Here is a 14,973-nt window from a genome sequence, read left to right as displayed (position 1 = left end):
CCCTGTTCCATTCCAATATTGTTTTAGTGGGATGAATAGTGCGCTCTGCTGTTTGTCGTTTCTCTCCTTCATGAAGAATTGAAAACTAGTCCAGTCACCAATTTGCCAGAGTCGTCTTTGTGATATAAATATTTCACTTATAAATATTTATTCGCTTGTGCCCCGGGACAGCATTAGTCAGTGATCTGTGCTAACGGTTTTGTCTGCTCGTGTTGGTAAAGTATGGGAAGAAGATAAGTACTTTTACACAAGTATTTTCAATATGTAGAGAAGTAAGTGTATTTAAGTACTTGAGTGGAAAAGTGAATAGGATTTTGAATGAAAGAGAAGACAAGACAGTATTTAAATATTGATGTGTTTTAGCTAAATCCTCATAGTGAACGAATGGTGCAGGGAGAGCGGCTCTGCAGGTTTTAAGAGAACCGGAACTAGCCGCACGGGCCGATTCAAATGAATGAACTGGATTATATTACATGGATTACATATGGACGACATGTATAGGTAAAAGTAAAAGTACTCGTCTGATGAGTGAGGTGCTGGTGTTACATACAGTTATGTGCAGTAACTTGGATTGCAGCCTAATGAGAAAACATAACATGTCCATTATAGTTGCGTTGATGGTGATGTGCATGTTCTGACTCAGCGTGTGCTCTACTGCGGTCTTGTGCATTCTTGTGTGGTCTTGTGCGGTCTTGTGCGGTCTTGTGTGGTCTTGTGCGGTCTTGTGTGATCTTGTGCGGTCTTGTGTGGTCTTGTGTGGTCTTGTGCGGTCTTGTGTGGTCTCGTGTGGTCTTGTGTGGTCTTGTGTGGTCTCGTGCGGTCTTGTGCTGTCTTGTATGGTTTTGTGCGGCCCTGTGCAGTCTCTTCTGCTCTTGAGCAGTCTTGTGTGCTCTTGTGTGTGTGGTCTTGTGTACTCTCGTATGTGTGGTTCCATGCAGTCTCATGTGGTGTCGTGTGCTCTTGTGCGCTCCTGTGAAGTCTTGTGTGCTCTTGTGCGGTCTCGTGTACCCTCGTGTGGTCTCGTGCGCTCTTGTGTGCCCTTGTGCAGTCTTGTGTGCTCTCGTGCAGTCTTGTGTTCGCTTGTGCATGTGCAGTCTTGTGTGCTACTGTGCTGTCTTGTGTGCTCTCGTGCGGTTTTGTGTGCTCTCGAGTGGTCTTGTGCGGTCTCATGTGGTCGTATCAACCACCTGCTGCATTGTGATGTGTGTTTTAAGCAGTAGGTGTTGTGGAGAATCAGCAGTGTGTGTTCTTCATGCTTTAAACCAGGTTGCCTCAGTGTCTCAGGGCTGAGAGGCTGTATGGTCACTTTGGCATCTGTAGGCCTACTGATAGTTGAATCTGTAAATATGGGCTCCTGTCCCACAGTCCGCCACTGATGCGAAGTAGTGTTGGTGGTAGTAGTAGCAGTTGAAGTAGCTACATAATGTATTTATTACATTAATGTGTCAGGTGGTTTGGGGCCAACAATGGTAAATGGTATTGGAAGACAAGTAGTAGTTACAGTATTAGAAGAAGTAGTAGTCTAAGTACTAATTAGTAGTAGTATTTGTAGTTGTAGCTAAGCAGTAAAGTACATTTTTCAGGTGGTTTGGGGCCAACGGGGATAATAGCGGTATTGAAAGACAAGTAGCAGTTATAGTATTAGAAGAAATAGTCTAAGTACTAATAGCCATAGAAGTAGTAGTAGTAGTTGTAGCAGTACATCAAGTGCATACACATTTATAGCTCCATTAGCTCCACCGTTGAGGGCTAAATGTTTTGAAATATACATTGTACCTGATTATATTATTCATTACATAAATACCTCATTCAAATATTTCCTCTGCGTTTGAAGTCACTTTTTACTGCAGTACAGTTTGGTGCAAAGTCTTCCAGCTTCTACAGATTTTAATAACACAAATTCATCTTGAGCGAAGCCTTGTATAGCCTTATCAAAATCATTAAAAACAAGGTCACGCGCTAATCTTGCTAACGTCAATACGGCAATCATTTCTTTTGAATCTACTGCTAGCTAACTTTAACACAAAAGCCCTCTTACGCTGCTATATCTCTATGCCGTTTTAGTACATAATCGTTCAAAATGGCCGCTGTTTTGATTGGTGAAGTAGCAGTTCTTGGTCTTCTTCTTCAGCGAGAGAGCGATGGGACAGGATAAGCACACACTCATTTTGAATCTGCTCTCAAACTAATTAATTTCAGTGCCACGCGCATCCTTTGGCAATCGCTCCCAATTAATTTGATCTGATTCTCACTTGTGTTAGCCCATAGTTTTAGCTCAAGTGCTGAGAAGTACTATAAATACTTTTACTTTGCGTACTGCCCTAAATATACTGAGTACTTTAAATTAGAAATGGGATTCAGGTGGGGACATGACTGGCAGGTATGAGGAGTGTTATTGCTAGTAATGGTGGTGATGGAAATGTAGTAGTTGAGGTAACAGTAGTACTTACTGGTATATGGAAAGTAGTAGTAGTAAACTTAGCAATAATAGTAATTGTAGTATTAGATTGTATTAGAATAAGTAGTAGTAAGTAGTATTAATTAGTTAGTTAGTTAGTTAGTTAGTTAGTTAGTTAGATAGATAGTTAGTTAGTTAGTTAGTTAGTTAGTTAGTTAGTTAGTTAGTTAGTTAGTTAGTTAGTTAGTTAGTTAGTTAGTTAGTTAGTTAGTGGTTGGAGTATGATGGACTGAAGTACAAGTAGTAGTAGATAGTAGTGATCTAGTAGGTCTTGTAGGACTAGTAGCAGTAGTACTGGTAAAAGTAATCATAGTGCTGTCAGTAGTACAAGTAGTAGCAGTAGTGTTAATAGTGGTTGGAGTGTAAGGGATTGAAGTACAAGCAGTAGTAGATAGTACTAGTGGTAGTAGTAGTGTTAATAGTGGTTGGAGTATAAGGGATTGAAGTACAAGCAGTAATAGATAGTAGTTATCTAGTAAGTCTTGTAGGACTAGCAGCAGTAGTAGTGGTAAAAGTAGCATTGCGCTGGGAGTAGTACAAGTAGTAGTAGTAGTAGTAGTACTAGTTTTAATAGTGGTTGAAATATGAGGGACTGAAGTAGCCTATAAGTACTAGCAGAAGGCAATATATTATAGGAGTATATGACTAATAGTAATACCACTAAGAGTAGAAGCGTAGTAGTTGAAGTAACAGCAGTACTTTATGGGAAGCAGTACTAGTAAACAAACTAGCCCAGCCTTGTGTAACAGTGGACGTTGCAGTTGTGTATCCGCAGTAGTAGAATATATGTAGTTTATTTTACTGCTTATGTGAGTACAGAACTTAAGGTACAGTCTTATTTTCCAAAACAGAGCGAAGGCCATTTGCTGCATGCCACTTTGATTACCTCCACACTCCCACTGAATACAGTTTTAAAATCAAATATTTATAGCCTAAATAATGAAGTTGTGAGTTGCATCTTTGCCCTCCCTCCTCCCAGACGCCTCACCTGCTTATCCCCCCCACAGGTCTTTGAATCACTGTTTTTGTCAATAGGCTTGAGTAATGCCTTAGCTTTACACAGCTGTTTTTCAGACTTCCAAAATGGCTCCCCGGGGGACCCAAGCCAGACTCTGTAGTTAATTTCGCTCGCGTATCTCTCTACACTGGGCTTTAGTTGTTTTGCATAATGTCTGTGAATAATGGACCTCCTTGTTACCGTCATTGTCTTTTAAGGCTGCAATATATACATTTATCACAGAACTGACAATATGGCTATATCGCGAGGAGCAACAGACTAAAGGCGTTTTGTGCAATAATTTAGTTGGTACAAATGTTTGGAAAGAAATAGACCTGTTTTTATGCTGTGCCAGAAATGTAAGAAGGAACAGTCACAATAACAATGCTTGCTTGCGAGGCATTTTGAGCAATAAAAAGTCCTAGTAAATGAATAACTGCAAGGTTGCCATACTCTGGAACATTTCAGGCAGAGGAATAACATCCCCATGGAGACAAGCAGGTGGTGAAAAGGTTACACAGTGCATCTTTAGGTCATGTTTAAAGCCCATCGAGTCGGAGGTATGTAGTTTATTCGGAAGACCTTGTTTAGACCTGCAACGTGCACTGGGGCGGTTTGCAGCTGAGTGGGAACAACTAGGAGGAGAATCAACTCCTCCAAATCCGAGGTCATGGTTCTCCACTGGTAAAAGGTGGTGCCCTCTCCGAGTGGGTGGAGAGTCCTTGCCTCAAGTGGAGTAGTTCAATTATTTCGGGGTCTTGTTCACCAGGGAGTGAAGGATGGAGCGTGAGATTGACAGGCGGATTGGACTTTTGTGGTGAAGAAGGAGCTGAGTCCAAAGGCAAAGCTTTTTATTTGCAGGTCAATCTACGTTCCTACCTATGATCCTGGTTTAGATCTCTGTTCCTACCCTCACCTATGTTCATGAGCTTTGGATAATGACTGAAACATAGAGTGAGAAGCTCAGTGACACGGAAGGAGCTCAGGGAAAGTGCTCTGGGCATGTCCCATCGGGAGGAGGGCCTGGACATGCTGAAGGGATTATGTATCTTGGCTGGCCGGGGAAAGCCTTGAGGTCCCACTGGAAGAGCAGGAGGAAATATCTGGGATGAGGGAAGTCTGGGATTCCCTGCTTAGACTGCTGCCCCCGCGAGACAGCCCCGGATACTGTAATCAGAAAAATAGACAGATGAATGGATGGATGTTTAGACCTGATTTACTTCTATCTTAGTTTTGGATTGGACCTTGTTTAGCCCTAGTATAGCCCTGTTTAGTCCTGGTTTAGTCCTATCTTAGTCTTGGTTAAGTCTTAGACTGGTTGGTCCCTGTTTAGTCCTGGTATAGTCTTGGCTAGCTCCTGGATTAGTACTGGTTAGTCCTCATTTATAGCCCTGCTTTAGTTCTGGTTTCCATTAGGATTAATACTTGTCTAGTCCTGGTTTAGTCCTTTGTAGTATCGGTTTATAACTATACGCAGTAGTCCAGGTTTGAGTCTTGGATTGGTCCGCCATGGTTCGGTTTGAAATTAGCTTTAGTATGATCTTGAATCTGAACAAGTATAGACTAGTGTACGCCTATGGACGACTATGGAACCTACCTATGGGAATATAAAAGAAAGTACTACGATATAATGTTGAAAATCAAGAGATCGTGGTGTATCAAGTATCGAGTCTATAGGCTATATCCTGGCTCCTAATCCTGTTTTTTTCCCTTCACCTTTAGACCCAGTTAAAGTGCGGATTTAGTCTTTATTTCTCCCGCTTCAGTTCTGATTTAGCCCCAGGTAGCGAATCCCATTAGGAGAATAGTCTGTATCTAGCGTGTACCTCTCCTTGCTGCTGTCTGACTTATGAGTGGGGGCTCTCCTGTAGGGTGCCCCCTCATCATTAGCACCCACAGGTTACCGCGGTGACAGAGGCTGTGGGACAGTGGTGACAGATGAACAAGGAAGGTCAGGCCTCTGGTGAACGTTTTGGAAAAGGGCACATCTCAAAGTGCGGTGTGCAAAATGTGCAAACTTGCTATGTACATTTCAGTGTTCTGTCTAGTGTGGTGATGATATTAAGATTTTGATACGAAGGAATAGGCTTTATCTTAGACTTTACCTTATATCTGTGTAATCCCTCAGTGTCCAGTAGGTTCATAGTGGTCCATGGGTGTATACTAGTCTATGTGTCTTATACTTGTTCTAATACAGCTCAAGATCATTCTAAAGATATTCACGAAAGGTTCAATACCAGTTTTAGTATCGATTAGTACCTAATTTTGATATTATTGACAACCACAGTTTTGTCGCATTCAGCTTTGTTGGAACTGCTGTGTGCTGTATTTTCTGAAGAGTGAGAAGGTTTGGCAACATTTACAGTCTTTTATGTGCCAGTCTCCAAAAACAGACCAGTCACTGACGAACAGAACCTTCACATCGACTCGTTAGCATAGCAACCAAGTGTCTCATACAAAAGCACTTTTCCCTCTAAAACAGGGGTGTCAAACTCAAATTTACAGAGGGACAAAATTAAAAACTGGGACTAAGTTGCGGGCCAAACTATTGAAAAATTTTAACATCTGCAACTTGAGTGAGGCGACAGAAGAAGATGATAATGAGTGTCAACAGAAGTGATGGGGGCCAGCGCCAATGTATTTGCAAAGCATTCTGGGATTCATAGTATTAGCGGTGCATGCGCTGTACTGGCACAGCAGCCGGTGGGCCAGCTCTAATACATATTTGATATGGTCTCGCAGGCCAAATATAATTATATCGAGGGCCAAATTTGGCCCGCGGGGCTGAACCTGACATGTCTGCTCCAAAACATTACAGCTCAGTTTTGCCTAGGCCCAATTAGCAAACCTGTCCCAAAACCTTCGACTTACCTGTTCCTAAAGCGTTAACTAACCCTAACCTGATTGTCAAAAAATATATCACCAAAAGCTACTGATATAAAGTGGCTGTTTTTTGACATATCTGGATTTGGGAGTTAAAAAAATGCTACCTAGATGCATCAATGGAAAGCAAAAGAAAAGCTATATGTATTTTAGTTATAATTTTAGATCGACATTAAACTTTGTCTTGTCAAAACTTACTTTTTTAGACTGGGTAGCCCAGGTGAACAGAAAACACAGTTTAAAAGTGGGGTGGCATGATGCAATACAATGTTAAGACCAATGCCTAAGACGAAATGCTGAACTTTTAGGGAGTTGCATGGTAATAGCACGGTTTAGACATGGCCTGAAAATATCGTTCTATTGTCTTTGTGAGCTGAGATGTCTGTGTAATCCCTCAATCATCCAGGTTGGCTTCAGTGCAGTTGGCTCCTCCCTTCCGACAAATATTTTTGGCAGTCCCTTATCGGAGCTGTGTCAGAACTGAAGAAACTACTTAGACGAGTGGTGAAACATAGTGCGACCACTTCCAAATAGGAAGTGATTATGGGCGCGCTTCTGGCTCCATCGACTCTGGCTCCAATTCACTTTACATTGAAAAACTGTCGGCCCTCTCTCCGTAACTGCTGCAGTGAGCCTCATCATTTTGGTCTTAAAATGATTAACCCGCTCTACCTGATCCTGCTGTTTTTATTCCCCTATTGTGTCCATAAATCAAGATGTGAACATTAGCAAGAAATCAGGCGCCTTCTTTCACCGAGGTCTCTCCCGTTAGCATTAGCAACAGGTTTAATTGACAGTGTTGCTAAGCGCCCACACTCTACTAAACCAGTGGTGCGGGCAGGAAGGGGCGTTACCTTCAACAGCCTCGCTCCGGATTGGCTCTTTTGTTGCTATGATACTCGCGGTCGGAATTCCAAATATGGAACTTCGCTCCAAAACCGCCACTATAACTGCTAGCCTCAATGATGGGTGACGTCATGCTGCCTTAGTCCACTTCTTTATACAATCTATGATCAGAACTGAAGAAACTACTTACACGAGTTGACGAAACGTTAAAAAAAAATCTAGCTTTTTAAAAATTTTGAAGTAAAATATCTTCTAATTGGGCATTTTAAGTTTTTCCTGTACGCAGTCTATATCAATCAATCAATTTGTCTTGTTTATTACAACATAATTACCAGCTACATTTGCATTGTTATCTGAAACCACTGCATGTTTTTGCTAGCATAACAAAGGCTAGCATAACACTGCGAATTTATAATCCCTTTGTTTTGATCCGATAGTCAACAGCGAGCAACTGCATCTCATTAACACAAATAATTTTCTAATTTTACAAGGGATAAAAGTGAGAATAATTAGCATCCACATTAGCATATTTTTTGCTAACTCAAGATAGCAAAGCACCGCTAACTCAGGTGGGATTGTTAAGTGCTCCTTTCAAGTCTCTCGCTGTCTGACCTTATCACGCGCTCTTGTTTATATTCTGCCGGGCTTCCTGCTGATGCGGTGACCTTCTGGCGGCCATATTGGAGGCCCTTAGACTCCGCAGCTATGGGAAAAACAATGAAGAATGGTCTATATGGAAATGTGTTAAGAAGAAATGACTCTATGGGGGAAGTTGTCAAACTATGATTAATTTTATGGTTAAGAAAGATAGGACTGAATTTAAATAAATCGCAGGTATAGTTCACAGGGGCGACGGTAGCTCAGTTGGTTTGTCCACTGATCTGAAGGGTCGCGGTTCGAATCCCGCTCTCGTCACTTAACCCACCTCCTGCATGAATGTGTCTGTGAATGGGTGAGTGGTTTCTTGAGGTGAAGTGCTTTTGAGTGCATTGAAGGTAGAAAAGCGCTATATGAAGATGTGACCATTTACCATTTGAACATTTTACCACAGTTGGCATTGATGTTTCCATGGCGACAGGGGAATGGACTCACATGAACTTTTGACCTCACACAGAAGGTATGAAATGGGGCACATTGATGAAATAACATAATTGGTTTTCAGATGTTATTGCAGCATTCCTAAAAGTAGGGCTGGGAATTACTCGGAAGATTGAGAGATTGTGAACCAGTCGTCAGTGATATGGTTGGTTTTTTGAATCGAGGTCTACAGTCAATCTTTGTATGGGGCACAGTTCAAACTTTGGAGGAAAAATGTGTGTGTGTGTGTTAAAGGGTACTGGTTACAGGCAGAGACTGTATAAAGAAGTGGACTTCTTTGGTCACCCACACCATTCGGCTTCAGTCAAATGAAACTCATCGAAGCTAGCAGTTATACGGGCAAATTTGGAGCCGAGTTTCCCATTTTGAATTCCAACTGCAAGTATCAAACCAAAGCCAATCTGGAGAGAAGTTGTTGAAGGTAGCGCCCCTTCGTGCCCACACTGCTGGTTTAGCAGGGAGCAGGCGCTTAACAACGCTGTCAAGATAATGCTAGCGGGAGCGACCTATGGAAGATAAGGCACCTGATTTGTCTGTTATTAATCTTCATATCTTCATTTATGGACACAACAGCAAAATTAAAATATCGGGATCATGTTGAGCAAGTTAATATGAACATTTTCTGTCTGACAATGTAAAGCGAATTGGAACCAAAGTCGATGGAGTCGGAAGTGCACCCATGATCACTTCCCATTTGGAACATGGGGGCTAGCATGTTAGCTATGTCCATTTATACATACAGTCTATGATTACAAGCCTGTAATGTTTATGATTTTTTTTTTTTTTTTTTGCCATATTGCCCAATCATACCTAAAGGTCTATAGTTTTACACTGAGCTGATTTGTTACTGTCAAAATGCAGATGTTTTCACCTGGTTTATGGTTAATATCTCTGTAATTAATGGGCCTAACCACATCTAACAAAAACTGGCAGAAAGTACAAGTTGATTGATTTTAGCATTTAGAATTTTGAAGATCTCCAGTTAAAGCCTCAATGTGTAGAAGTAGTCAAAAATAAAAGCGCTTTTGTCTTGTTTTGTTTTTTTTTTTTTTTTTTTTGTGGATGTTTTTATTGCACTGGAAATCATATAAAAACATGCCTCCTTACTCTGAGCGGGCTTGCACCTGACTCTAACCTGGCCAGAAGGAGGGTCTGTTATAATATTGGCTACTATATTCCACAGTTGTCCTATGGCGAAGTTTGGTTCTAATTTTCTGTTTGGATTTCTGTGGAGTCATACCTCCAGAAAGTTACATTCTGTACCTGTAATATGCGTGTTTCTTGTAATTAACCTTCAAAGCTGAACAATTTCCAAATAAGTAATACAAAATCCAGGTGGAGATGTCAGCCATGTTACTAAAAAAGATCCTTAAACTGCATATATAAATGGACATAGCTAACCTGCTAGCAACTGGAAAACTGTCACCTCTCTCTCTGTAACTGTCTGCTGTCGTCATTTTGGTCTTAAAATGTTCGTATTCATTCGCCCTACATGATCCTCGTATTTTATTTCACTATTGCGTCCATAACTCAACATATGAACATTAATAACAGACAAATCAGGCACCTTCTTTCCATTAGCGTTAGCAACAGGTTTGATTGACAGCATTGCTGGGCTTAACCAGTTGCGTGGGCGGGAAGGGGTGTTACCTTCAGCAGCCTCACTCTAGATTGGCTCTTTGGTTGCTATGATACTCGTGGTTGTAATCCCTAATATGTAATAAGCTCCAAAACCGCTGCTATAACTGCTAGCATCGATGAGCTTCATTTGACGGGAGCCGAATACTGTGGGTGACGTCACACTCACTTAGTCCACTTCTTTATACAGTCTGTGGAAGGACCTCATTTATTTAGTAATGTATTCAGGAGGTGCTTGGTACTATAATGAGATCAACTTATCGCAAAATACGACTTATCAAAACTGTTGTCATCGCGTTAGCCTTTTTTAACATCTCGCTAACTGAAAATCCTCCTGAGATCTTCTTTTGAATCTATCATTTCTGCACTTGCTAGTCTGCTGCTTACTCCTTTCCACAAAATGACCACCGACTAGTGTTACAATGATAAGTCTGCCATTAATATCGCACTCAGAGTGGTAGTACACGGCTTAGAGTGAATAGCCCATTATAGAGACTATGCCGGGTCAGGTTTGGAGCAGCCACTCTCCCTAATGCATTCACAGCCCCCTCTGCTTTTGGAGGCGTTTAAAATATTTTCATGTTTTTTTTTAATTATGACTTGATTTGGCGGAGTAGTACCTGTGGTAATACAGCGGGGGATGAAGTACTCAGTTTTGTTACTAAAGTGAAAATAAAGATACAGGGGTAAAACCTTACTCAAGTAAAATTAAAGGTATCACATGAAAAATTTTACGTATTTAAGTACCGATTAAAAGAGGAAAAAGTAAAAGTATTTCACACAAGTGTTAAATGTAGTTATGTTGATTAAAATTCTACATATTATTAATTGATAAAAATGTAAAAGTAGGTAAGATAAGTAAAAGTATCACATGAAAAAAATCGATCTGTTTATCTGTTTAAAATTGTGCTTTAACCATAAAAAGTATTTTTTACAAGTGATAAATGTAGTTATGTTGATTAAAAATTATGGATATTCTGGTCAACAGTAACAATATGAATCAGTTTCTTAATTTTTCTTATGAATTTTCTGTATTTATTTTTGTTTTGCTCAAAGCCGAAGCTTGAACTCAAAAACTTTAGTCAGGATTTTAGCACATGGTAAAAATAACCCCTCAAATCAAACGAAAAGTACATTTTACTTTTCAGTCCTGTTCCAAAATGTAGTGGAGTAGAAAGTACAGATACTGCTCTTAAATGTAGTGAAGTAAAAGTAGAAAGTATCCACTGTAAAAATGACTTAAGTAAAGTACCTAAAAATTCTACTTAAGTACTACTTTGTTACTTTTTTGTCTTTGTTACCTTCCAGTTTTACATCAGTTAAGTGGCAGTTTGTGGTTGAAAGTTGCGAATAAAAGTACAAAAATACAAAAAGTATCGCTGAGTTCTAAATCCTATAACCTCTACCTATGTCATCAACACTAAAAAATCCATCCAAAACTTTTATTAGTCCAATTACAACTATTGTGCTCCAACTATTTAGACAAAGTTTAGGCCCTTGTTAACATTACTGTTGCTAGGTTACAGTTATGCAGTCACCTCTCCATATGTCACATCTGCTGCCCGTGTCCAACCAGGAAGTAAATTTATAAACTTTTCCATGCTCTTTAAAGCTGTAAAGTGTTTTTTATGTGGAGCGTGTGGGCTCGGAGTGATGGACAGGTGACATTATAAAGCACAGCGCTGCAGACTGGTCAGACGCTGCCATTTAAGAGACCTGCACAAAACATTATAGACTTTTAAAGCACTATATGACGTCAGGGTCATCGATGGGCACTATGGGATTCACTCACCCACGATAACACATTTTTAAGTTTGATATATCTCTTAAATAAATATAGACGATAAACGATAATATTGAAACTAATTTATGCCTCTGACACAAAAACCCAAGAGCAGATTTAAACCACAAAAAACTGTTCTAAATCTACACTATTGTTAAAGAAAATTATGAACTGCAGCAAACAAACAGCAGAATGAAACACTTAAGTGCTTTAGTCTGCAACTGCAATAAGTCATATAAGTTATTCGCTCAAACTTCTTATCATATAGCCAAAAAATAACCAAACATTTCCCAGTATTGTAAAGAAAATGTACACACATTAAATACTGACCCCTGAAAAATATTGTTCTGGCTTTCATATATTGAGCGATGAGTCGATACAGGTCTGTTTGAGAGCAGGTGCTGTACTGTACTTTCTACTCCATTACATTTTGATAATTGCTGTTTGAGACCCGCTGAAAAGGCTGAGGGTTTATTTTTTACACGTTCAAAATTTGAGCAAAAATATACAAATAAAAACAGCTGGAAAAACTATTGATTCAATTTCTGCTAAGCAAGATTCAACAGAAATCACTAAATTTGAAGCCTCATAAGACCTCAGGATCAGGGCAAAATACTTTTACTTTTTACTCTTTAAGTACATTTTTAACAGGTACTTTAATACTTTTACTCAAATAGATTTTTTTCATGTCATACTATTACTTTTTTTTGCTGTGATATCTGCACTGAACAGAATTGAGTACTTTGCCCCATTAGTACTAGTAGTATCCAATTATTTTTGCAATTTGGTTTGGTCTGGATTGTACCTTGAGTATTTTTATTTAATTGTTTTAGCTCCAGAATCTGTACTTTTACTTAAGTAACAAAACTGAGTACTTCTAACACCTTTTTTATCAGTTGTTTTGTTTATGTAAGCATGGGGCAGTACAAACATTTATCCATTCAAGCACATCTTTGCACACTTATCCTGTTTTGTTACCTCATAATCGGTATTGCACTGCCAGCTGTTAATCGCAACCCTAAGTTCCACCTCCTTCCATTTTTTCAAAATTCTCAAACTTTTATGCCGTTACCTCTCCCACCTCCTCATTTACATTCTGTTTCTATTCTTTAGAACATAGTCAAGCACATTTGTCCTGTTTTGTTACCGCAGAATGGCTATTACACCATCAGCTTTCAATCACAACCACTAAGCTCCTCCCCTCACCCTCACATTCATTTACACTGTGGTTTTACTCTTTACAACACCATCTTGTCCATTCACGCACTTCTTTGCACATTTATCCTGTTTTGTTACCTCATATTTGCAACTGCGGTGCCAACTGTTAATCACAACGCTAAGCTCCGCCCCCCATCCTGCCTCCCATCCCAGTCATTTACACTGTCTTTATCCCCCACCCCTTCATTTACACTCTGTTTCTATTCTTTACAACATACAGGGTTATCCTTTCAAGCACATCTTTGCACATTTGTCCTGTTTTGTTACCTCATAGTCACTATTGCACCACCAGCTGTCAATCACAACACTAAGCTCCACTCCCCGTGCCCCTTTTGCTAAACTCTGAAACTTTTACGCAGGCACCACATACACTGCTAATACACATCACCTATATAAGAACTTAAAGAGTGAGTTTTCATACTAAAGGCTGGGGTGAGACGAGGTGCAGGGGGAAATAGTGCTGAAGTAAACAGTTTGTGCTAAAGCGTGTCATTGCATTTACATTTCAAACACAGCCGGCGTTCTGGAGGAGGGCGGGTCTTTTGAAGTCTGTACTGGAGTTTGGGCATTATGTAAGGGGAGTTCCCAAACAGGGGTGTGCGGACTCGGAGCTACTTTTTGCATATGGGCTGTTTTTTTTTCAAACTTTATGATAAAATAGTTGGTTATTTTGTTAACTTTTGGCTGCTTTTGGGGTCGTCACAAGTATCAGAAATCAGATATTAAGCGATATCGAAACTAGGTGTTAATTAGAGCAAGTATCGATACTAAAAAAGTTACATTCACAGGACAGAAATGAACTTTTTCAGTTCCAATACCACTAACAACAGTTCAAACACTATGAGACTTTCTGGGTCAGTAATTAGTCTTATTATATAATTTTACTTCTCCAACCAGGATATCGGCTGAATCGATATTTAGAAGCTGATATCCAATCCAGCAAATGTCTCAGTATCGGTGCTGGTATCGGATCAGTGCATCCCTCTCTGTTTGGGTATCAAGTCTATTCCTTAACATCGAAATTGAGTTTGAAATTGAGGAAAGCAAAATTCTTAATGCATTTTTTCCTATTAAAATGTACAAGTGTACCAAAGAAAGTACACAATATAAATATATAAGTACAACAAGTACACGAAAAAGCCATTAAGTACACAAGACAGAGATGATGGGAACTGGACTAGACTCTGCACAGCTGGAACTGCGCTTTCTATGGAGTGAAAAAGGATTGTGCCTCCGAGTATTGACCCGTCTCTCTCTTTCTCTCTCTCTCCCTTTTTCCCCCTTCCCCCTTTCTCCTCTCTTTCCTAATTGTCCTTACTCTCTCTATTCGCCCTTCTCTCCTCTCTCTCTCTTTCTCTCTCTCCTTTTATCCCTCCTTTCTCTCATTCCTCTTCATCTTTACTCCTTCTATACTCTCCTCCCTTCTCTCCTCTCCCTCGCTCCTCTACTCTCTTTTCTCTCTTCTCCTCTCCCTCTCTCCATTGTTTTCACTCTTTACATTTCTTCCCATCTCTCTATCTCCCCTCTTGTCTCTAATCTCCTCCCTCTCTTTGCTTTCTTTCTCTTAATTACTCTCTCTCTCCCTCTTACTCTTTTCACCTCTCTCTCCCTTTTTATCCCCCACTCTCTCTCCCTCTTTCTCTTCTTTCCCCTTTCCATCTTTTCACCTTCTCTATCTCTCTCCATCTCCTCCTCTCTCTCCATCTCTTCTCACCCATCTCTCTTCCTCTCTTCTTCTCCCCTATCCTCTCTCTTTCTCTCCCCCTCTCACACTGTCCTCTCTCTTACTTACTCCTCTCTCTCTCTCTCTCCCTCATCTCCCACCCTCCTCTCTCTCGCGCTCTCTCCCTCTTCCTCTTTTTTCGCCTCTCTCTTTCCCTTTCTTATTCCCCACTCTCTTTCCCTCTTTCTCTTCTTTTCCCCTTTCCTCCTCTATCTCTCTCCCTCTCCTCCTCTCTCTTCATCTCTTCTTCTTCCCTATCCTCTCTCTTTCTCTCCCCCTCTATCTCTGTCCTCTCTCTTATTTACTTCCTCATCTTCCACCCTCCTCTC

At 40.3% G+C, this 14,973-nt stretch overlaps 1 protein-coding gene across 1 annotated transcript in view; it reads left to right on the top strand.

Moving 5' to 3' along the window:
- The window catches only part of LOC117381643 (gamma-aminobutyric acid receptor subunit gamma-3-like), a 177,712-nt gene that overhangs the window by 86,893 nt on the left and 75,846 nt on the right, over positions 1-14,973 (top strand). The gene's annotated exons all lie outside the window — the stretch shown is intronic.

The sequence above is a fragment of the Periophthalmus magnuspinnatus genome, chromosome 2, assembly GCF_009829125.3.
Source record: "Periophthalmus magnuspinnatus isolate fPerMag1 chromosome 2, fPerMag1.2.pri, whole genome shotgun sequence".
In the NCBI taxonomy this organism is placed as follows: Eukaryota; Metazoa; Chordata; class Actinopteri; order Gobiiformes; family Gobiidae; genus Periophthalmus; species Periophthalmus magnuspinnatus.
Note: the sequence above shows the minus strand (reverse complement) of the source record. Positions and strands in the feature narration are given on the sequence as shown.